The 23,647-nt window shown below is 38.1% G+C and overlaps 1 long non-coding RNA gene across 1 annotated transcript in view; it reads right to left on the bottom strand.

The window, feature by feature from the left end:
* Window positions 1-23,276, bottom strand: part of LOC132711956 (uncharacterized) — a 43,972-nt gene extending 20,696 nt beyond the window's left edge. Inside the window, exons 1-2 of the long non-coding RNA XR_009622652.2 lie at window positions 23,221-23,276; window positions 20,003-20,107 (exon numbers count right to left, since the gene is read on the bottom strand). This is a non-coding gene — a long non-coding RNA (uncharacterized LOC132711956). The remainder of the gene's footprint in view (window positions 1-20,002; window positions 20,108-23,220) is intronic.
* Between the last annotated feature and the right edge of the window lie 371 nt (window positions 23,277-23,647).

Genomic DNA, 23,647 nt, shown 5'->3' with positions numbered 1-23,647 from the left:
ATGAATCAGAATCCAATGAACCAACATAAAATATGTTTGAGAGTATTCTCACAGAAGGAAGAGAGAGTAGTCTTCTTTAGCAGTGATATTTTGTGTCATGCAAAGACTTCAAACTCAGATGAGATCCAATATTTATATAGTGCATGGACTACTGGCTAATATTTAGTTCGACTTACAAATGACACCTAGAATCATAGTCAATACAGCATGCTTCTGATTCTAATGTAAGTGCAAAAGTTATTTAGCCTGTGATTTCGAATCACTGTTATTGGTAAACTGGCTTTCATTCCACAAGCCATTCATGAATGGATCTAATATTTTTTTTTTTGAATGGAAGCCATGTTTAAACCTGAAAAATCCATATAAATATATTCAAGATGCTCTCATATTTTTATGGTTAAAGAAAAGCACTTTCTTTAAGAATAGGATCACTCATCTTTTTTGCAATTGTATTAGAACCTACTCCCAACTAAGAGAAGGTGGATTCCTGTTGGATGAATGCATACATAAAGTTACATCAATCTGAAGTTTGGAAGAAAAAAAATAGATTTGGTGAATTATGTAAGAAATGAATGGCAATCAATTATCATTCTGTGGAAAAATCTATTCTGGAGGGTTTCACCAGTCTCATTCAATGGGATGAAAAGCAATTACTTATAGTTTGTCTATTTATTTATTTTTAATGAAGAAGAACATTTCAGCAAAATTCTCAGTGGGGAACAAAGTTTTGGGATTCCAATTTACAAGAAAATAGTTGAGAGATGAGTGTTTGTCCCCAGTCTTCCTCTGTAAAAAAATGTTACTAGAATTAAATCCCAATGGGAAACATCAGAAGGAAAGTCTCCCCAGGATTTTTCATATTGGAAAGTGGGATGGCAAGGCTTGGATGTAGATTTTAAAATAATATTTTTTAAAAAACAGAAAATTCTTTTGCAGACAGAAGAAAACTTTATTGTTATCCAAGCACAGACTTTGCAAAACCTTTCTTTTATACAGTGTCAATATGCAAACAGCTTTCTACTCCATTCCCACTACCCCCTTGGATAAACTCCATTAAGGAATCCCCCTCCAAAGGAAGGGTGCCTAGATGCCCTTCATTTCTGTAAAAGGTAAAGGTAAAGGTTCCCCTTCCATATATGTGCTAGTTGTTCCTGACTCTAGGGGGAGATGCTCATTTCGGTTTCAAAGCCAAAGAGCCAGCGCTGTCCGAAGACGTCTCTGTGGTCATGTGGCCAGCATGACTAAACGCCAGAGGCGCAAAGAATGCTATTACCTTCCCACCAAAGGTGTTCCATATTCTTCTACTTGCTTTCGAACTAGGTTCTGCTAGGTTGGCAGAAGCTGGGACAAGTAATGGGAGCTCACCCCGTTACGCGGCACTAGGGATTCGAACCACTGAATTGCCGACCTTTCGATCGACAAGCTCAGTGTCTTAGTCACTGAGCCACCGTATCCCATCATTTCTGTAGAAGCAGTCAAAAGTTGTGTTTTGATAAGGACTTTGTATCTTTGATATAACTGTTATACTGTTATTTATAATCAAGGTCTATCTAGTCTAGCATCAAGTTTATTGATCATCTTGTTAGCATGCCGAGTGGTCCCTCTAGCTAGGATGTAGCATTTTCTTCTCCCACAAAATAAAATTGCAAGGGTTTCATCCATCTTTCATAAATTCCCAATTCCTATAATTAGAGTCAACGTGTTTCTCTAAGGCATTTCAGCACAACTCTCCTTCGTGATGTCATAGAATCATAAGGCTGGAAGGGATCTTGGAGGTTTTCTAGTCCTCATCTTGCCTGTGGCAGGAGACTGTATATTATCTTGGACAAATGGTTGTCCAATCCTTTCTTGAAAACGGCCAGTGAAGGAATACCAAGAATTCTGGGAGGCAAGCTGTTCCATTGATTAATTGTTCAGAAAATTCCTCCTTAGTTCCAGGTTGGCTCTTTCTTTAAGGAACCTCCACTCATTGCTTCTTGCCCTGTCCCTGTCCTGGTTCTGTTTTCTGTCCTCCCATTTCTATTACCTTTATTATAAGAGCCACGGTGGTACAGGGGTTAGAGTGCAGTACTGCAGGCTACTTCTGCTGACAGCTGGCTGACAGCAGTTTGGCAGATCGAATCTCACCAGGCTCAAGGTTGACTTAGCCTTCCATCCTTCTGAAGTGGGTAAAATGAGTGCCCAGATTGTTGAGGGCAATAGGCTGACTCTGTAAACTGCTTAGAGAGGGCTGGAAAGCACTGTGAAGTAGTATATAAGTCTAAGTACTATTACTATTGCTATTGCTACCTTCAAAGCAGAAAGTTACATACAGTGACTGATTTACCCTTTTGGCAAGAGGGAGAAGGTATAAACACAGCTTTGGCCCTGATCTGTATGAATGAGGAACAAAGGGGGGAAAGGATTTTCATTTCCATGTGATACTCCCTACCTGAGAGGAAGGAAAAAGTGAAGTCCAGCCACCTGCACCTTGAGTTCGTACATTTGCAAACTCACAGAAAAGTGAGGACTATCCTTTGCACTTCTATCCCAACAAAATGCTGAGACTGCATTTCTTTTTATTCCCACTTCATGTGTCAACACAAAACAAGTGCACGATTATATGCAAACATTTAGAAACCTTTGCTCTAGGTGGTTTTGCTTTGGTGATTGTTTGCTAATTGGGCAGCAGGTTTATCTTTTTTTCCCCCCAACCTCCTTCTGTAAGGAGGTTTTTGAAAGACAAGAAAGACGTCATTGAGCTTTTGCAAAAAGTTATACAAACATCTATCTACAGGACCTAAGTGTGCACATCACTCAGGAGTTTACAAATCATTGCACAGAGCTAACCTTTACAAGGAGAGTTAATCCATTAGATGCATTAGAGGACTAAGGGAGTATATAGCTGTAATATGTGCTCTTCACCCCTTGACCAGTATTGACATTGTGTGCATACTTACTTACATACTTACGAGAACGGGAGCTCACCCTGTCGCGTAGCACTTGGGTCTCAAACCTGAGCTGCCGACTTTCCAGATGAAAAGCCCAGCATCTTAACTGTTGAGGCACTGCGTGGCCCCGAATCAGTAAAGAGAAAGTATAAATGGGATTACTCTTAAAATAAAAAGAGAGCATGAAAAGGACACACCATCAAAATAGGATGACAGCAAAAAACGTCCAAGTTTCAAGAAGATTTATAGACCAGGAATCAGGAGATCTTTGCTTAAAAACAGTGTGTTGGGGATTTCAAACATAAATCTATCTCTTGGGGTTGAAAGAACGCATTCAGAATTTAGAGACTGAATTCTGCCTCTATTATGGCCATCTATTACATTATTATCATTTTTTTTTTTTTTTTTTTTTGCCTTCTGCCCATTCAGAGCACAGGGGAATATGTTTAGTAGAAAGAGTGGAAAGTAACCTTCAGGTGATGAGAGTAATCATATTATTTTGTCCCTGTGGCTGGGGGAAATGAATTTGGCAGGGGTGGGCTTCAAAAATTTTAGCAAGGGGTTCTCTGCCCGGTTCTGGGTGGGCGTGGCCATGGTGGGAGGGGCCTAGTCGGCCTACTGCATCACAGCGGCAGGAGGGCATTTTTACCCTCCCCGGGCTCCAGAGGCTTTTCTCCAGCCTCCGGGAGGGCGAAAATGGCCTCCCCCAGCTCTGGAGGCCCTCTGAACTTCCGGTAGGCCCGGTTTTTGGCCTCCCTGAGCCCTGCACTTACCTGCATCCAAAATAGGCTCCTGGGAGAGGAGGGATGGGTGGGGCCAGCCAGGAGTGGGATTTGGGGGTTCTCCAAACTGCACAGAATCTTAGCTAGAGGTTCTCACAAACCCCTGCGAACCCCCAGCAGCCCACCCGTGGAATTTGGGCTGGTAAAATGAGAAGTAGATTCTCTCTTGGCAAAATTTGTTTTCCTTTAAATTAAAACACCAGGAAAACAACACAAAGTGCCCATGCTACAATTTTGCCTTTAACGTCATCCTGAGAAGATTTGTGCTTGTTCATCTGAGTAAATACTCCAGGAAAAGACAAGTGTCCTATGTTTGCGATAATCCAAGAGATAAGCACTGTTAGTAAATGATTTCTAACAGTAATGCCACATCTCTGCCTGCAGATCAAAACAAAACTGCTTTCATTGCTTCCCTAAATTGAAAAAATAATATTTGTTGCTACAATGCTACAATATTTGTCGGTATGATGTGGTGGATATTTAATTTTAGCTCCATTGAGGATATTTGGGTTAATATGTTATTAATCCCTGAGCTTGTTATTTATTTATAATTCTTCCTTCGTAGTTATCCATTCAGGAAGCTTATAGTAGCTTTTATGAATCCAATATTGGTTTTTCAAGCCAAGGACAAGTCTGGAGTAGTGATAGATGAATTTGTTTTGGATTGCATTCAGAACCCCCTTGGCGTTTATATTAGCTTTTCTGCAACTTTAACATTTATCAAAGTTTTCTTCCAGCTCACAGTCATGATGTATGAACAGGTATACATCAAACCAGGTATATAGCCTTATGTGGGTCATCCTGTGTCATATTCCATCCTTCCCTCATAAGCATTAGATCCAGGAACGAAGAGGGACAAAGAAATAGAGAAAATTTGGGTTCAAAATCAATGTATAGTGATTGTTAAGAGAAGATATTATAATGAAAAGATAATATTTAATGTGTAGTAGGTATGTATATTGTGTAGTGACTATATGAATAAGTATATAACAAACCTGAGCCTTGGTAGTACAGTGGTCTAAAGCACCCTGTTATTAAGACCAGCTGCCTGCAATTACTGCAGGTTCGAATCTCGCCAGGCTCAAGGTTGACTCAGCCTTCCATCCTTTCTAAGGTAGGTAAATTGAGGACCCAGTTGTGGGGGCAATAAGCTGACTTTGTATAAATATACAAAAGGATGAAAGCTATTGCTTAGCACATTGTAAGCCGCCCTGAGTCTCCGGAGAAGGGCGGTATATAAATCAAATTTTAAAAAAAATGCATATGTATATAATTGGCTGAAGGATAAAATGGATATTACTAACGATGCCGGTATTGGAAAGCTGTTAAAGTGTAACTAAGATTTTAAAGATGTAAATGTTGAATAAAAATATTTTTTTAAAAAAAGAAAAGAAATAGAGAAAATTTTATGTAAGCCTTGCATTTTATGTAAGCCGGTGCAGTGGTTAGAATGCAGTACTACAGGCTAATTCTGCTGACTGCTGGCTGCCAGCAGTTTGGCAATTCGATTCTGACCCGTTCAAAGTTTACTCAGCCTTCCATCCTTCTGAGGTCGGTAAAATGAGGACCCAGATTGTTGGGGGCAATACGCTGATTCTGTAAACCACTTAGAGAGGGCTGTAAAGCACTGTGAAGCAGAATATAAGTCTAAGAGCTGAGGTGGCGCAGTGGTTAGGGTGCAGCTACTTCAGCTGACTGCTAGTTCAGCAGATCAGCGGATCAAATCTCACCGGCTCAAGGTTGACTCAGCCTTCCATCCTTCCGAGGTGGGTAAAATGAGGACCCAGATTGTTAGGGGGCAATATGCTATTTAGTATACTGTCTTTGGTGTAAGCTGCCCAGAGTCCTCGGAGAGTGGGCGGCATAGAAATATGAATAATAAAATAAAAATAAAATAAAGTGCCATTGCTATTTAATAACTTGCAAAGTGCAATATTCAGTTTCCCAAGTTTGCTTTCTCTGCTGCCAACAGTACCAGCAACAAAACCAGCAGCCATCCTGGTCAGAAAGAATTCTGTAGATTTACTCTTAAATTCCCATAAATTTTAATTTAGGCATCAGAATTCACCAGGAGCACCAGAAAAACCACAATAATACTTCTCAGTCATCTTGCAAATAAGACACATAGAAGAATTTAGTGCCCTACCCATGAGAAATGTAAAAAAAAAAAAAAAATTCGTTCAAAAGCAATTGTTTGCTTAATATATTCGGAGAAGGACTCAAAAAAAGGAAAAAAGCAATTTTTAGCACAGCACTGTTTTTATCTGCATTGTTACTGCATTAAAAAGATTCCCAGAGCTTCTACTTGTTTCGTAGGCAAAGCATATAGTTATTATTTTGCTGCTCCTCAGGGGAAATTAGAATCTTCGGGAAAAAGGGTTTCGGTGGGAAAGTTCAGCATACAATAGAGGGAAAGGGTTAAAAGTTTGTTCCTTAGCTCCGCTGTCAGGTTCTGAGTCATGGTTCCAGGTGGCTTTCTACAAACAGTACAAGCAAGCAGATTGAGATGAGATATATTATTTAAGTTGTCTCTTGCGAGAGTGCAGTTTGACTCTTTCGCATGTCTCAAATCAAAACAGGCTTATTAAAAAGTAATAATAAAGCTGAAAGGATATGATTAAAACCATGCTTAGATAACCCCAGAACTCTGGCCCTGCTAAGGTTGGAAAGAAAATTGCTTTGGACAAGAGAAAAGGGCATAGGCAGACCATTGTAAAGAGCAGAGAATTACAAGAGACTGGAATCTATAAGTTGAATTGGTTAATAGCACAATTTCCAAGAGGTCCATTTTCCGGGTCCATTTTAGTAGTATGGATGGTAGTCTAAATTGGACTAGAACATTTAATTTACTAACATTTTTCAGCCCTATATAGAAATATAAAAATATAAGAACAGTCCTGCTTGATTAATCCTAGAGTCCTGGGGCCACAGTGGCTCAAGTGATTAAGACGCTGCATCAGAGGACTATTAAGGTCCAACAGCTCAGAAGTTAGAGGCCTGAGAGTGATGGAGTGAGTTCCCATTACTTGCTCCAGCTCTGCCCACCTAGCAGTGGATGCAAATACAAGTAGATAAATAGGTATCTCTTCAATGGCAAAAAACAGGGGCATGAAAGGAGTCATCTGAAGATTGCATTCTTGGCAATTAGGTGTCCTTTGGCCACCCATGATGTCCCTGGTTAATCCTTTCAACCCAGAAGCACCCAAACGCTGCTTCTGACACGCATACACACAAAAATCCATCTTAGCCCAGCATTTTGTTTCTCACAGCAATCACCCAGAATGTGTCTGAGCATCATGTGGCCCTATCTTATTGCCCTTTAGAAGAGCATTGAACACATGACTCTTTCCCCATGCCGTGAGTTAGGTGATGAGGGAGCCTTTTGCTTGTGGATAAAAGACAGAGTTGGCTACAGCTCCCTCCAGATGACGCTATTGCAATCAATAAGAAGAATATTTGTAGCTCAGGGTTGACATGAGGACTCCTTGGTGCTCTCCGAGCTTGGTTGTTTTCTTGCAGATGTTTCATTACCCAAACTAGGTAATATCAGGCATTGGAACCTTTAAATTGTTTCAAAGTTTAAGTTGTTCAGAGTTTTTGCAGTTGGGTGGCCTCCTCATTTGAAATATAAGCAAAATCGTAAAAGTTCGTAAGAAAGAAATTGAGTCAGATCCCTCTCCCATCATATTTTCCCAGCAACTGGCATTTGGAGACATGCTGCCTTCAATGCAAATATTGAATTTCAAAACTAATGGCCTTAAGAGCCTCCATGACTTTAGCTAATCCAGGGTTTAAAGCTCTACAACTATCACCACCTATTTTATTGGCCATTCACCAAGTTTCAAGTTATTTTTACTAGATTTCCACTTCAGTCACCATGAAGAAAGCTCAAACACTAAAGAAACCTTCTCAAAGTAGCAAAATATGCCCTTTTTTAAAATTCTAAATCGAAAAAGAAGGGTTTACCTAAGCTAGATGGCAGCACCTAGCTAATTTTTGCTGACTAAAAAAAAGCTAAATCAAGATCAGATCAGTTTAGTTGTTATGTAGGGCATGAGCAGAAAAAGCAAAATCTGAAATTTACTTAATCCATCCTAGACCACGCTTTGCATAGTGGGAAAGTCGGTGGTGGGGTGAGAATAAAGCAAAATCTGAAATTTACTTAATCCATCCTAGACCACGCTTTGCATAGTGGGAAAGTCGGTGGTGGGGTGAGAATAAAGCTTCCATTTAACATTTTGTAGCTGGAAGAGTTTCAAATTTTGAAACTCTTCCAGCTACTTTCCAAGTTTCAAAGACTCTGCATTCTTGTTCTCTGTCTTCGTAATTCTTCATTTTAAAAACACATATATTTTCCAAAGCATTTTTTTAACAAAGTGGACAAGAGCTAGGTGTCAAATGTTCTAATTAATTTCTTAGAGTTTCTTCTATATTATCACTACTAATATTAGCAGCTGCCATGAATAAATAATGGTGAATTTCATGTAGCAAAAGCATCTTTTTCACTGGTTGCTCTGATCCATTTCTTTCTTTCTCTTCCTTCCTTCCTTCCTTCCTTCCTTCCTTCCTTCCTTCCTTCCTTTCTTCCTCCCTTCCTATTTATTTATTAGCTTTAAAATACTTTATAGCAAAAGCTTTTATGTATAATCACAAGACAATTTGCAGAGCATATACAGGTATACAAATCATTGTTTATAAATAAATTGCTCTATACAGAATTAACATTTTAGAATCTTTATTATAGACAATATTGTTAAGGTTTTTATGAACTTTTTTTTTAAAAAATAATAAATTTGTGGAAGCAAAACACCGACGATATATACAGAATGAGATTTAAATGCCAACTATGGAATGAAATTTCAGCCTAGGTAGAGTTAAATGTCAAGCTGAACATTTATCAGCAACTGAATTACTTTGGTATTACTTGAGGGATATGTTTCCAAGCCTACATCTCTCTTTCTGTGTGTACTGTATATGTGATGTAGTAAAGATTTATTCCCATGTACATCTTTATATTACATTTATATTACAGGTATCTGAGTTCTCAGTCCAATATAATTTTCAATAAGATGGAAATTCAATATGTGACTAAGTTTTTGAGTTAAGGTTTTCATGATTTTATTCTACTATCTAAATGGACTAATAAAAGCATACAAAAAAGAGCAATAATATTGCTGTTTTTTTAAAAAAAGGACAAGGCACAATACAAAAATATAACTGTATAAAGGAGGGGGGAGGAAGGAAGGAAGGAAGGAAGGAAGGAAGGAAGGAAGGAAGGAAGGAAGGAAGGAAGGAAGGAAGGAAGGAAGGAAGGAAGGAAGGAAGGAAGGAAGGAAATTTTAAAACAGGCATACAGAGCTGCAAAAGAATTTTGTTCTATGGAGCAGAGTCAAAATAATGCACTAGAGTGAAAACTCACAAATACTCCCATTTTTTGGTTAAATGAGTGATCTGCATATAAATCAAAGACTTAACACTAAGGGCTATTAGAGAGCTAGGAAACTACCTCAGATAATTGATGGTGTGTCAGATAAATGATACACCACTAAAATGTTTCTTATTTAAGAAAAGCATAGGAAAAAATAGGAGGGTCAGAAAAAAAGAAAAAAAAGCATATATTTCTACCATGTTTCACAACAGTGAAGTCTACTTACAGATGAGCCATTGTGCTAGCATTCGTAGCAAGAGTATGACTAGGTGTTCGAGTGGCTAAGACACTGAGCTTGTCGATCAGAAAAGTCGGCAGTTTGGAGGTTCGAATCCCTAGTACAGGTCTCATGTGTGAGCAGAGGGTTGGACTAGATGACCTCCAAGATCCCTTCCAGCTCTGTTACTGTTACCTATATCTAGAAACAGGACAGTCAGAAGTAATTTTTAAGGTTATAGCTGCAGGTATGTGTATTTTGACTTTGTACATAGAAATTTGGTTTAGTTTTGTGTATGTAGATCTATATGTATGTACATTTACACACAGAGTAAACATGCCTATAGAAATGGAATCTTGGTAATTCCTTTCCTGAGATTAAAAAGAAATGAACACTCAGGAAGCAAAATAATTGTCCAGGGGGAAAATCTAGCAGCCTGCAGTCCCAAGATAGAATACCTTGTAAACTGCTCCCAGAGCTTTTCACTCCAGACTAGATTTTCCTAAGATTGCTTATGTCAGGCATGAGTAGTTTAAACAGTCGGTGTGGATATGCCCCAAGTCTGCACAGATGCTTCCATTTCTATAATAAACAATTCCCCCATGCAAAGACAAGCATGTTATTTGCATAGGATTGCATCGAACTATGGAACAGTGAAGCCACCACCAGTTCCTAGAAGTATCAATGTCATTGGCAACAATCGTGCCTTGCATCCAGAGGTGGGAAATTGATTTCTGCTGCCATCTCATCCGTGCCCTGTGGACATCACATTCAAAAAGCCTAGGAAATTAGAACTGCCAAGTAAATGGACTCATCACCTTCTCGGCATTTTGCAATTATCAGGGTTGGGGAAGTGTGACAAGGGTGGGGGAGTTGATTATTGGAAGCAATGTGTTTTTATTCCCTGCTGCAATTCTGGTTTCCCCCCCCCCTTTCCCCTTTAAGGCATGAGAGTGAAGAGTTCAGCTGTTGCAAAGCAGACTGTTAGCAGACTAAGACTAAATGTTTTTCTACTTAAGGTAAAGGTAAAGGTTCCCCTCGCACATATGTGCTAGTCATTCCCGACTCTGGGGGGCAGTGCTCATCTCCATTTCAAAGCCGAAGAGTCAGCGCTGTCTGAAGATGTCTCCGTGGTCATGTGGCCAGCATGACTAAACGCCAAAGGCGCACGGAACACTGTTACCTTCCCACCAAAGGTGGTCCCTATTTTTCTACTTGCATTTTTTATGTGCTTTCGAACTGCTAGGTTAACAGGAGCTGGGACAAGTAACGGGAGCTCACCCTGTTACGCGGCACTAGGGATTCGAACCGCTGAACTGCTGACCTTTTGATCGACAAGCTCAGCATCTTAGCCACTGAGTCACCACGTCCCTTGTTTTTCTACTTACATCTCCTTTATTTCTTGAGGCACTAGGACTATATTACACATCCTAACATTGTCTAGTAAAACAGTTATTTCTCACTGTTGTTAATTTTAGAATGTTTTCACAGTTCAGGGGGACAAGGTGACCGATTAGGAAATGCCTCTTTGTTTTTGCTGCAAATTAAATGGGGAATTTAAAGAGATACACATATTCCACATGTAAACTGCTTCCATGCATTGATTTCCAGATAGATATTTCTGACTTTCATATCATTTACTTTAGGAATAATTCAAAATATCAACATCCAGATATTAGACTCCCAACTTCTCAATATAAACAACTAAAAATACAGAAGGACAGTATTTAACTTCTAAATATTGATTAATTTAGTTGTTTTCAGTTCTGAGCAGTGTTTTCACTTTCTACTCTTGCACGCCGAAAGAACCTTCATTGTAGCATCAACATTTTATAAATAATAGTAATAGTAATAGTAATAGTAATAGTAATAGTAATAGTAGTAGTAGTAATAATAATAATAATAATAATAATAATAATAATAATAATAATAATAAACAGCAAATGCCGCCTCTGCAATGAGAAAGATGAGACAGTCGACCATCTGATCAGTGGGTGCAGCAAAATTTCACAAACTGACTACCTACAACGCCATGACCGTGTTGCTAAGATCATTCACTGGAAATTGTGCCAGAAGTTTGGATTTGAGTACAGCAAAAACCACTGGGAACATCAGGATGAGAAAGTTTTAGAGAATGAGAAACTCAAGATCTTGTGGGACTTTAGGATTCAGACTGACAGGCACTTGGTCCACAACACACCTGACATAACAATAGTTGAAAAGAAAAAAGTATGGTTCATTGATATTGCAATACCTGGTGATGCACGGATTAAAGATAAGCAGCAAGAAAAAATCACAAAGTACCGGGACTTGCAAATTGAAGTTGAGCGACTGTGGAAAAAGAAATCGTGTGTTGTCCCAATTGTAATTGGAGCCCTCGGAGCAATACCCAAAGGGCTACCCCGCTATTTAGAAATTCTAAATTTGCCAGACTTGAACATTTTGACTCTACAAAAAACCACCTTACTCGGAACAGCTTACATCCTCCGACGATACCTTAACAGTTCCTAGGTCCTTTGTTAGGACTCAAGCTGCTGAGCTATTAACCAGCCTCAAAGGCTGTGAATCTCACTAAAGATTATGTCAGATGTAAATGCCTTATTCTCTAATGTGTAAATAGTGTACAAACAGGGTATCAGGGGTTAACTTATTCTTCACTTCTTAATGTATTCATAATTCACCACTCCCACATATAGCTCCACCCATTGTATATATAAGGAGCTACCTACACCCTTTCCCTTGCTTCTATCTGTGAATATTCAGTGAACATAGAATGCCTAATGTAAATAAAAGAATATATAGTTAAATCTTTAACTCTTGCTAATCTTATTGAGTCTGATCCTGAAAATATTGCAACAAATTGGTAGCAGAGGATGGTTAATTGACTCAATAAAAAACTTTAAAATGTCTAAGAAAGATAGGCCCAACACCAGGGCCTACAGCAAAGAAATGGAAACGGAACAAGAAATAATCAACGAATCCACGAATGCAATTTCGAGAGAATCCGAAGAATACACCACTGAAGACGAAGAAATAATTGATGACCAGGAGGAAATCGAAATAGAAAATAACGAACTCAGGTCAGAGATATTAAAACTATTAAAAAGCCAGAAGAATGATGAAAGCCTCATCGCGAACCTCCAAGATATGCTGAAGAACAGCGGAGCAGCGAGAGAGAAAAACATCACCAATGAAAAACCTAAAGATCCAAAAATAGTGAGTGATATGACTGCGGAGAAAATCATTACAAAGAAGAAAAACGATGATCCCGCGCGAAAATTTGAATGGCGGCCATCTTGGTTTCAACCGGCCTCCAAGATGAACGAAGCAGAACCAATCAGCAAGCTCAATTCAAAATTTCTGGCGCGAAAAATGTTATCAGACAACGAAAACGAAAAAGAAGATTCAAACACCTCAGAAGAATCAGAACCAGAAAGTGAGGAAGATCCAACAAAACACCAAATAAAATCAGCGATGAAAACGCTCTTTGCTGCATTTGGGCCAAAACTGAAAATTACTAAAAAGATGCCGAAAAAGCGAGCGAGCAAGCCAATGCCTCAAGACCTGCCCGCTCCCATCCTGACTACTAGAGCGCTGACGCCAGAACCCAGAGAGCCCTGCCGATACCGCCCTACGCCGCAGACCGAAGCAAGCACCAACGCTCTCAATAGAAGAGGAAGAACAGCCACCGTCGTCAGAACCCCCAAAGTCGAACCAGAGACCGACTCGTCTGAAGAAGAGCAGAGCGAGCAAGCCGCAATGAGGAGAACCTTCCACGACGACGCCGAAGAAGAAATGAGCAACGCGCATGCGCGAAACTACGCTGACGATCCGGGAAGACATGAACTGGAGAGAAGATCATGCAGACTCGTAGCGAGCATCCCCACGCCGTTTTGCAATTTTCTGCATTTACGAGACCACGGACTACCTCAGGTTGTAAGTAATGGACCCAATAATGTCGGAAATTTACCCAGTGACTTCCCAAAACTAAGGGTTGATGGCATTAATTTACAAGAATGGTATCAACAGCTCCAGGTTGTCTTTATGAAAGAAAACTTACTGTTTTTTATCACTAGTCCCCCAAAAAGACCTTGGACACTAAAAATAGATTGTTTACACCATAGAGCTTTTTTCTTAATGATATCTAGTGTGTCTCCTGCAATGTATCACAGCATTAAGCCAAATTTGACTGTTTCAGAAATTATTCAATGCATGTTTAATTTGTTTCACAGTGACAGTGTAGCTACCACCACAAGGATATCTAAAGACTTCTTTTCATCTAGGATAAAACCAGGGGTTTCCATAAGTGAACATTTAATATCTTTGAACAAAATAAGAGCTGAACTGCATTTGAGGGGGGAGGTGATTTCAGACCAAACAATGAAAAGTGTTATTATCAACTCACTTGATCCATCATGGGACAATTTTATGTCACACTTAGACACAATCAATCTAGGATATTTATCCATAGAAAGTCTATCTAACAAATTGATAACAGAAGATAATTCTAGAAGGAATCGTTCTAACAATCACACAGAACATAAACCATATAGGAAAGTAGCTTTCCAAGAAAAATATAGTGGAACATTTAAATGTTATAATTGTGGATCCAGGGAACACAATAGAAGAGATTGCCCAAAATTCTTAAAAGAAAGATATAGATCAGAATACAGAAACAAATACGATTATAGACAGCCTTCCATAGAAAGGCATAGATATAGGAGCCCACCAAATCACAGAGAGAATAGAGGGGGCAGAGACAATTCAAAGGATAGAAAGTCTGGTTCACTGAATGGATTAAATAAACAAGACAACACTAACACACAACAAAGTGAGAACAATAATTGGCTTATTGATTCTGGAGCAACTAATCACACCACTAATAACAAAAGTATATTGTCTTCATTTGCAGAAGATAAATTTGTAATTAAGGTAGCTAACCAAGAAAAGGTTCAAGTATTAGGTAGAGGAAATGTAACCTTGCCTGGTCTAGGAAAAATAGAGGGGGTATTACTAATACCTGAAATACCTCATAACATATTAAGTGCCATAAAACTAAGCAGAGATTCTGACATTAACATTGTCTTTTCAAAAGGAAAGGCAACTTTGGAAAAGAATAAAATAAATGTAGGCACTGTGGTGACTAAAGGAGGCCTACCTTATCTGATAACAAAAGAAAAATGGTTACATAACATTGATTCAAATATGGAAGATTGTATTGAAATAGATGATGAGAATGTTAGCAACAGTGACAATGATGAATGTAAAATATCTCATGATCACACAGATGCACACAACGATAAGAAGCCAAAGATAGGTAAACCAATTCATGATGAGTGTGCTCACATATTGCATAGGAAGTTAGGACATGCCAGTTTTCCTGTAGTGCAAAAAATGACTGAACACGCAGAAGGTGTTAAAATAAAAAATTGTGAAAATTATCTGGAATGCTCAGTATGTAAATCTACAAAACTAAAAACTAGTCCCAGGCCAAGAAAATCTACCAGATCAACTAACAAAATTTTTGATTTAGTGCACATGGACTTAGTTGGTCCATTAACTCCATCAATCACTTATAGAAAACGTTACTTCCTGACAATAGTGGACGATTATAGCCGCTATGGATTTGTTTATACATTAAAACACAAAGATGAAACATTTCAAAAATTTCAAGAATTTTACAAACGCATAGAAACACAACACAACATCAAAATAAAACAAATTATGACAGACAGAGGATGCGAATTCATGTCTAAAGAATTCTCACAATGGTTAAAAGACAAAGGAATGTTACATTACACATCTAGTCCATTCTCTGCGTTCCAAAACGGGATTGCAGAGAGAAAAAATTCCACATTACAAACCATGATTAGATGCACATTGGAAGATGCTGGCTTAAGCAAACAATTCTGGTCAGAAGCCTTACATTATTCAAATTACACACAAAATAGAACATGGTCCAGCATTGTAAATAAGACACCATATGAAGTGATGTATAATAGAAAACCAAAATTAGCACACATGCATATATTTGGAGTCACAGCAGACGTACACATACCTAAACAATTAAGAAGAAAGGGAGAAAATGTGTCCAGAAGACTCAGATTTATGGGATATGAGACTGGCACTAAAGGATACAGATTCATTGATAGTAACAACAAATTTATAGTCTCCAGAACAGCTGTGTTCCATGAACAAGCTAACTGGTCTAAATTACATCTTAATGAGATATTCCCAAATAAACATGAAGATACAAAACCTCATGAGAAAGGGACTATAGAAAAGCAAAATATCAACAAATATAAAAACAAAACCAAAACTTGGACAAATAGCCAACACAAAATAAAGACAGACACACTAACAAAAAAGGAAGCAAGATATTTGCATGATAACGATAGTAAACCCAAAAAAATCATTAGAAACACCAGAAATCAAATGCCAAATAAATACAAGGATTATATAATGCACATGGATGGTGAACCAACAACACCCAATACATACGAGGAAGTGTTAAAACTTCCTCACGAAGAAAAAGAAAAATGGGAATTAGCAATGAAGAAAGAGATGGAAAGTTTACAAAGATTAAATGTATTTACACCTGCAATTGCACCTAAAGATAAGACAATTATTGGTACCAGGTGGATATATAAAATTAAGAATTTAGAGGGAGGAAATACTCTATACAAAGCTAGATTAGTTGCACAGGGTTATGCACAGAAATATCCGGAGGACTATACTGACACGTATTCCCCCACTGTAAGAACAGAGAGTGTCAAAACAGCTCTAGTGGTAGCATCAGCACTCAATCTTGATGTATTCCAATATGACATACAGACTGCGTACCTACACGCAAAATTAGATAAAGAAATATACGTGAGAGCACCTCATAGTCAATACACAAACAGAAATGAGACTTGGTTGTTAAACAAGAGTTTATACGGGCTAAAACAATCTGGTAAACGGTGGTATGATTGTTTAGTAAAAGTACTTAAGACCATGGACTTCAACGCTACCACTGCTGATAATTGTTTCTTTGTCAAGAGGGGTGATGATTACATTGAATTTGTATTGATTTATGTGGATGACATTTTATACATAGGAAAACATAAAGAAAGAAGAGAAACTTTTGTAACTAAACTAAATGAGCATTTCTCATTGAAATCTTTAGGCAAGGTAAACAAATACCTTGGTGTCCAAATTAATAAGACAAAAAGGGGATTCAAACTTACCCAGAGAGATAAGATCATAGAACTTTTAAATAAATGCAACTTAAACAATGCCAAACCTTGTGATACCCCTATGCAAACTGACTTTCTAAGAAATTCTGATGAATCTTCTCCCGAGTTCAAGGACAATACATTCTATAAATCAATCATAGGTTCACTCCTTTATATATCTAATTGGACTAGACCAGATATCGCTTTACCACTCAATTTATTATCTAGGCATGTCAGCAAACCAACAATGTATCACTGGGAAGCTGTTAAAAGAATTTTAAGATATCTAAAAAGTACACTAGACTTTTGTTTAATGTTAGAGCCTAATGATATTAAAGAACCAAAGCTTACGTGTTATGCAGATGCAGATTGGGCTGGAGACACCTCATGCAGAAAAAGTACATCTGGTTATGTATTTCTCTTAAATGACTGTCCAGTTTACTGGTACACTGGTAAACAAGAACTAGTGGCCACTTCAACGACAGAAGCGGAATATGTTTGTTTATCCAAAGCCGCAAATAACCTTGTATGGTTTAATGATTTAATTTCAGATGTCTGGAAAAAACCTGCTCTGCCCTTTGTTATGCATGAAGACAATAAAGCAGCCATTGAAATATCTAGATCTGATGCCATTGGACAAAGGTCCAGACATATAGATATAAAATTTAAACATGTGAGACAATTATCTCAGGATGGATTTATTAAAGCAGTGCATTGCGACACTTCAGAACAATTAGCTGATATATTGACAAAGCCTTTACCTTCTAAGCAGCATAAATATTTAACCTCTAAGTTGTATGTTTTGTATTGTCCTGAATCTGAGTGTAACTGGTGTTGTATAACGAATCGGCATTTAGAGGGGGATTTGTCAGATGTAAATGCCTTATTCTCTAATGTGTAAATAGTGTACAAACAGGGTATCAGGGGTTAACTTATTCTTCACTTCTTAATGTATTCATAATTCACCACTCCCACATATAGCTCCACCCATTGTATATATAAGGAGCTACCTACACCCTTTCCCTTGCTTCTATCTGTGAATATTCAGTGAACATAGAATGCCTAATGTAAATAAAAGAATATATAGTTAAATCTTTAACTCTTGCTAATCTTATTGAGTCTGATCCTGAAAATATTGCAACAGATTAACCAATAATAATAATAATAAATGACTTTGGTTGTTTGCTTTTTATATTTTTCTGAGTTTTTATTAGTCTTCAGTATTTGAGAACACTAATAAAATTATTGCCAAAAAAAACCCTTCCCTCTGCTTATTTTAAACTATTAGCCCTTTGTTATACATATCTGCTAGAAGGGAAATTAATAGGATTGCTTATTTATTTGTTGCAATCAGATTGTGCATATCTTCCTGGGTGCTGCAGCTAACGTCACTGAGTACTGACTTGGTGCTTTTCAACCCCTCTGCCTTGTGAGGAAGAGAAATGACATTGAGTATGGAGAAGATAAGCCTGCAATGAGGCATGATAGCTCTCTACAAGTATCGGAAAGGTTGTTATGAAGATGACAGGGCAAAAATGCTCAATATTGTTTTAGAAGTTATGTCAACAAACAGTAGGTTTAAATTACAAGGAAGCAAATTTCAGTGGACGTCGGGACAAAGTTATCGACAATAGGATCTGTTCTGTGATGAAACAGACCATTAGTGGCTGGTGATCCTGCATCCATGAATCATATTGTGATTTTAACAAACTGAAATTGCTTAGGTTTAAAAATTGAGCACCTCTTAGTTTTGTGACCTTAGATTTTTTTTTTTTAACCAAATGAGTTGAAAATGTTTCTTAACTCTCTAAACAAGTGGCTGCCCCTCAAATGGTTAAATGCAACTAACAAAATGAAATTTAATGGTGAAAAAAGTAAGGTTCTACATTTAGGCAAGAAAAACAAAATGCACAGGTACAGTATATGTGGTACCTTGCTCAATAGTAGTAACTGTAAGAGGGATCTTGGAGTCCTAGTGGACAACCATTTAGATATGAGCCAGCAGTGTGCAGCAGCTGCCAAAAAAGCCAACACAGTTCTAGGCTGCATAAACAGAGGGATAGAATCAAGATCATGTGAAGTATTAATACCACTTTATAATGCCTTGGTAAGGCCACACTTGGAATACTGCATTAGTTTTGGTTGCCACAATGTAAAAATGATGTGGAGACTCTAGAAAGAGTGCAGAGAAGAGCAACAAAGATGATTAGGAGACTGGAGGCTAAAACATACGAAGAACGGTTGCAGGATGGGTATGTCTAGTTTGATGAAAAGAAGGACTAGGGGAGACATGATAGCAGTGTTCCAATATCTCAGGGGTTGCCACAAACAAGAGGGAGTCAAGCTATTCTCCAAAGCACCTGAGGGTAGGACAAGAAGCAATGGGTGGAAACTAATCAAGGAGAGAAGGAACTTAGAACTAAGGAGAAATTTCCTGACATTTAGAACAATGAATCAGTGGAACAACTTGCCTCCAGAAGCTCTGAATGCTCCAACACTGGAAGTTTTTAAGAAGATGTTGGATAACCATTTGTCTGAAGTGGTGTAGGGTTTCTTGCCTAAGCAGGGGGTTGGACTAGAAGATCTCCAAGGTCCCTTCCAACTCTGTTATTATAGATATATATTATAGGTTATGGAAACTCCAGGTGCTCTACTCTAGCAGAAGTGCTTAAACCAACTGTGCTGGTGAGGACTCCCTATAGTTGCTAGCCAACTATAGACCTATCCATCTTTTGAGTATAATAAATAAGCTATACTCTAAACACCTGAACCAGAAGCTTTTAGATTAATAGAATTCTGAAGGCAGAATTAGAGCAAGCTAGAGAGAACATACCACCATAGATCACGTACTGGTACTCCATTAATATATACTGGTACTCTATCAACGTATACTGGTCATATACCATCAACTTATGCTGCACAAAAGCATTTGCACAAATTAAAATCTTTATGGGTTCTTTCTCAACCTCAAGTTGACTTTATCTCATGAAGAATCCTGCAGAAAAGTCTTTGAAATACAAATATAGACAAACTCCCACTTTTCTATATCTAGAAACTGTCTTCATGTACACTCTCAGAGGGAGGTGTGTTCCATCTGGGAGGCTCTTTAGATCCACATGGGAGGGCTATATATGAGCTCCAGCACTGTTCAACCCACAAAAAACACCGCTTTTTGCCTAATTGCCTAAATGACCTCGACTTCTATGCTCCCAAAATTATTGGATGCAGAATCTCTTCCTTTAGCACAGATAATGCAGCAGTCCAATGAATTCCCACTGGACTTAAAAGGGCCTTAAAACCCATCATTAAATTCAGGAAAGTGAATAAGCCAGCTATGAATTGCTAAAAATCAATACTGTTTTGATTGACAAGAAAACCAAACAGTTCATTTGGATAATAAATGAAAATAAAATCGAATAGGTCCTTACCTTTAAATATTTGAGAGTGGTGTTCCATGGTCAAGGAAGCTGGAGAGCCTACCAGGAACTCATTGCCCAAATAGCTTCAAAATCTTCCATTGCTACTAGAAGGTGCTTTTATACAAAATCAAGGAAATTAATAACTGTGACCATAAAAATATTTGAGGCTAAAACCTTGCTCAACTTTTACATGGAGCCTAGGCAGAGCTTTATAGTACAGGAACAAAAATATTCTGAAATTATACAAACAATGTATAATTCCGTGTCTGTGGATCCAAGGTGTGTCCTTAACTCAGCAATTAGGCACTTGATGGGAATGCCCAAAATGGACATGGCAATTCATTTAACATATTAATTAGTTGAAGATAACATTCTTTCTTAAAGGCCTATTTCCAATTTGAAAGGACACCGTCTCTCACCATAGATCTTAACAATGAATTAGAGACTGAGATGCTATGAGCTCACCATAGATTCACTTCTATCATCCAGTTTTGTTTAGGCAAAAAAGACACCCTGAATAATACTGAATGCCAGACTGAAGTTAGTAACCTGGAATAGCAGAGCCTTGATAATGAAAGGAAGCTGGCAACCAGCAAGCTACGGGTAGTTCTCAGCTTATAACCATTTGTTTAGTAACCGTTTTAAGTTACAAGTTACAAACAGTCCTTTAACTTGAAGTCACATGATCCAGTTTTGGGTGCTTGGCGACTAGCATGTATTTATGATGATTGAAGTGTCTCAGGTGACATGATCACCATTTGTGACCTTCCTAGTCAACTTCTGAGAAACAAAGTCAATGGGGGAAGCTGGGTTTGCTTAATGACTTCATGATTCACTTAACAACTGTGCTAAAAGAGGTCACGGCTCACTTAACTAATTTGCTTAGCAATGAAAATTCTGATCCCAATTGTGTTCTTAAGTCAAAGACTACCTGTATTTACACACACTAATTTTCCCAAGATTAAGGAGAGATTTTTTTTTACAATTAGGCAGAATGTATTTCATCAGCTTCATTACAGGGCAGATTTACCAAAACCTGATTAACAGATCACACCTAGGAACATGGAAATTATACAATATGCACAGCTTCACTATTTTACAGGGGTCTGCATCGGGACTGTGCAAAATCTCAGAAAGACATAAACGTATTACACTCATCATCTTCTTTTAGAGTACCAATCGTGCTTCCATCAACACTGTGTCCAGTGTTTTTGTGGCTGCAGTGAAAACTGACCACAACCCATTATAAATGTGACAAACCTGTTATAGTTTGGACTGGTCACTGATTCAGCAGTAGAATGGCAGAAAGAGAGAGAGAATCAGCTCACTGATTCTACTTTATTAATCTTATCTTTGGGTTTTATCTTCATTTTCAGCTGCTGATCTTTACAATAAAAATCGAATTTGAACATTTGTCTGCTTGAGTAACTCAAGAAGGTGGGAAAGGCGTGGCATGACCACAATTCTATATACATGGGGACGGGGTGGAATTTTGGGCTTCTTTTGATGTCTTTCCCCTCCCCTACACATTGGGTGGACCTTCCCACCCTTCCCTGGAAAATATTGGAAAATAACATTCCTTAATTCCAGCAAGTTCTAGTGTAACTTTCGGCAGTGTCAAAGTTTGGGGTAGTAAGGAAATTTGAAACACTCACCAAGAGGGCAGAAAGCAATAATACTTTATTTTAAATTTTGAGATTTTCTTTTAAATGCTGGAGCTAAGAGATATGTAGCACAGGCCCTTCTCCCTTTTACTTTTGCTTATCCTTCCTCCCTACATGTCTATGGAGGTTCTCAGTTATTCAGGTCATGGTTGTCCCAAAGGTTCTTTTTCAAGAAGCAACTGGACTTTCTTTGTTTTGCTTGAAGACATTTCACTGTCTTCAAAATCTGTCCGGGCCAAAATGATTTAATTTGATTTTATCTGGTTTTTAAATTTTGTGTATTTATGTATTTTATTGCTTGGCTGTTCACCGCCCTGAGTCCTTCGGGAGTAGGGCGGTATACAAATCAAATAAACCAAACCAAACCAAACCTTGTCTAAGAAGCTTCTTCAATTCTGAATGGCTAAGGTTCAGTCAGAACCGAAGAAGCTTCTTGGATAAGAAGCGAAATGACTTCAAGGAAAAACAAAGAAAATCCAGTTGCCTCTTGAAAAGGGACCTCCCTCCCTACAACATTTTACATATTAGTTATACATGGGTAAGCTTTATATCAAGACAATGCAAACAATGGAGAAGAAATCATAGAAACATCGAGAGAGGGAATATGTGATATAGCTATCAAGAAGCTGAGCTAGTAACATTGGACAAGAATAGGACTAAATAAACTGATTCACGGTACTTATTGCAATTTAAGCACTTAACAAAAGTCCTGCAGAGTGTAAACGAGAAGAATTTTAAACAAGCTACAAGTTGGGTTTAAGAAAAGATCAATCTTAGTGAGAATGGAAAAGCAGGGACAAAAATGCAAGTGTAGAGGATCAGAAGGAAAGAAACCTTAAAGTGGTTTAATATGTTCACTCTTGTGTCTTTTTTTTTTTTTTTTTTTTTGTAAGGCAGAAGCAGGAGTGTCCAAAAGAAAGCAGCATGCTTCAAAAGGAAAATCTGGATGGTGGCCATAAGCATATAATCATGCTATCAAAGCACCCTTTTTATATGTGACAAATGTAGAAAGGAGCGAGGATACAATTATGCAGTTGCAGCTGTTTTCTTGGCCTCTCCTATGAATGTTCTCGTAAGTGCATTAGCTGAAAGACCGTAACCACTAAGTAGCCTCTAAGACTCTCAAGTGGGCCTCCCAGAACTTTCCTCAAAATTATAATTTTAGTGGGACAGAAGAGATACTGATTGAAGACCTGTGCTAATGATACTTAAGAAGCCCTGAGTGGTGCAGTGGTTAGAATACAGCATTGTAGACTAACTCTGCCCACAATTTGAAGTTCGATCCTCAACAAACTCAGCCTTCCATCCTTCTGAGGTTGGTAAAATGAGGACCCAGTTTGTTGGGGCAAGATGCTGACAGAGTTAACTACTTAGAGAGGGCGGTAAAGCACTGTGAAGCAGTTTATAAGTCTACACACTATGGCTACTTAATTTTTAATTAAGTCCAAATGCAGTGAAATAGAACTTTGTTTTCCTCCTGGCCTTATCCACCCAACACCTTGGAATAGAGTATGTGGAACATCATGTTGTGAAGTCCAGGTTTTTTTAAAAAATTAATTTTACCTTTTGGCAATGTTGAACATGGCTGATGTCAAGTTGTTGAGCGATTCAATGTATTGCTAAATTGGTGCATTTCTGTGCTTCCCCTGCTCCTCTCTTGCAGAAATGTTCTTCAGAAGTTTGGCAAAGGTTTCCGGCAGTTTAACATCCCTATCAAGAAGGTACACACTGTGTAATTAGAGCAAGCATAACTATTAAGGGATTCTTATTCTAACTTGGAATCATAAAGAGCAAACAAGATCAGGAAACTTAAAGCTGTAATTAAAGCTAGTAGATTGTTGCATTTTCAATAGAGTTGAGCATGGAGAATTTCAGGTGACAGAAACTGTCTTTATTTTCATAAGAAACGTGGGAAATAATTTTAGGTGACTGCAGCAGAACTATGATTACAAGGATCTTCCTGTACAGCTACAAAAGATTTTCTTGCCAA

The sequence above is a fragment of the Pantherophis guttatus genome, chromosome 9 (genome assembly GCF_059756535.1).
Source record: "Pantherophis guttatus breed Tessera chromosome 9, ASM5975653v1, whole genome shotgun sequence".
NCBI classification, from domain to species: Eukaryota; Metazoa; Chordata; class Lepidosauria; order Squamata; family Colubridae; genus Pantherophis; species Pantherophis guttatus.
The sequence above is the reverse complement of the archived record's forward strand: the minus strand, read 5'-3'. Positions and strand labels throughout refer to the sequence as shown.